The sequence below is a fragment of the Vigna unguiculata genome, chromosome 4 (assembly GCF_037176805.1).
Source record: "Vigna unguiculata cultivar grain cowpea cultivar isolate G323 ecotype 2 chromosome 4, ASM3717680v1, whole genome shotgun sequence".
Classification (NCBI taxonomy): Eukaryota; Viridiplantae; Streptophyta; class Magnoliopsida; order Fabales; family Fabaceae; genus Vigna; species Vigna unguiculata.
This window is the reverse complement of record NC_140795.1, coordinates 15,272,668-15,274,738: the sequence shown is the minus strand read 5'-3', so window position 1 is coordinate 15,274,738 and position 2,071 is coordinate 15,272,668.

Genomic DNA, 2,071 nt, shown 5'->3' with positions numbered 1-2,071 from the left:
AAATTTTGATAACTTTCCCTTACAACATGAGGTGACATCTCCTAAGTAGTTTTGGAATATTGAGAATGAGAAAATGAAAAAATGGAAGACCACTTAGAAAATGACACCTAAAGTTGTAAGAGAAAGTTGTCAAAATTTAGTAGTCAAAAAATCATTTTCCTTATATAATATTTTGAGGCTTTGGAGGGACCCACGATATCCTTATTTTTTTTCCTTGCTTTACGTGTGGTGCAAACCCAAGGCTAAGTTCTAACTTTTGTTTTTATTAGTCATTATGACAACTTTTAGTATTGATGGGACGTGAGCATCTTGCGGGCTCTTTCTTCTGGATTAGTGGTTTTGCTTGTCAAGATCCTTTTGGTTGAAAGAAAAATAATAGCACAACCAAAAGTTTATGTGGGGTCGGGTTGGACAGATAGTGCCTACCCGCAACCCGACCCGCAAAAAAAAATCCGTCCGCTACCCGCCCGTTTACCCGTCGGGTATCCGCTTAAAAAATACTTGCGGATATTTTTAAAACCTACGGGTACCCGTGGATACTCGATACCCGCAAATATTTTAAAAATATATATTTTAAAATTTTTTTAATATAAAATTATAAAAATAAAATATAAATATAAATTAAATTATAATTATAATTAAATTTGACATAATAAAATATACTATTAATTTTAATTTTAATTTAACTTAATAAAATATAAATTAAATTTTAATTTTAAATTTTAAATTTTTGCAAGTAACGGGTACCTGCGGGTACGGATAGTATAATACTTGTACTCGACCCGTTTATAAGCGGGTATTAAAATATCTGCTACCCGCTATCCGCGAATAATAAATACCCACAGATAATAATTATTCGTCGGGGATTTTATCCGCAAATATCCACGGGTGTAGGTATTTTTGTCATCCCTAATCATGGGTCCATGGTCAAGTATTTGTATGGTGTACTTGGAATAATGGTTTTATATGCAAAAGGAGATTTAGAGTTTTACACGACTAGAGGCTTGTGTGCTTTGGATGTGCGTGGTCTACAAGGCTTTGGGTGATACCTTAAGGATGAACTTTGCTGGACCATTCCTTGAGTTGTGGCTCAGAATGGTATCCCTTGAGTTGTGGTTTGGGATAGAGAGTAAACACGTGGCATTCCTTGAGTAGTGACTCGGAATGACATCCCTTGAGTTGTGGCTCGGGATGGTGGATGAACACGAGCATTCCTTGAGTTATGGCTCGGATTGGCGAGTGTTGCCGATGTGAGTGTGCGTGTTGTGGCTCGTACGGAGGGTCTCCACTCCATTGAGCAATCACAAGTTGTGGCCATTGAAAATAATAGTTTACTAGACATTAGGTTTGTAACAATTGACAAATTTTATCGATTTTGAATAATGGTGATGTAATAAGTGTTTTAAATTTTCCACGTTTTTGGGAAGGACAGTAATAATAAATGAGCCTTTGTTTTTTATTTTATTTTATCTTATTTAAATTAGTAATATCTGACCGCGATGTTACATTTGGTATCGAAGCAATGGTTTTTAAATGATTTTTGGGCCTTAGGGAGTGAGCTTGTCGTGTTTCAGTTGCGAAACCTAGTAAGAATGTATTGGCAGTCTATCAATCATATTATTGATTGTTGACTGCGTCGAGTGGTGAAACTGGAAGCATTAAGAACAAAAAATATCTTGGTAGAGTGATGAGGGTGCACACTCATGACTATATCAAAGATAGTTTCCTTTCTTAATTCTAAAGGTGTTGGTAAAAAGGGGAAAAGTTATAGTTTGAGTTTTCCTCCTATACATTTTCTTGTATGTTTGTGTTTGGTTGGTTGTGTGTGTTATCTATAGTGGCAGAGGAATGCAAATTCAAGTCGAACTTGACCTGTGTGCGTTTGCAAGGGCTAAGTAGGACCTTTGAAACAATCTCTTGCTTGAAAATACGAATATGTAGAAGGTTGTTTCCTAAATCTCATTCCTATGGGGTGTGAGACCCAATGGAGTGGTGTTCTTAATTCAAAGGAATAAGTCAGTGGTTACATATTAAGGGTGGATCAAGAGGAAAGGAGGGGGCAGAACGTTAT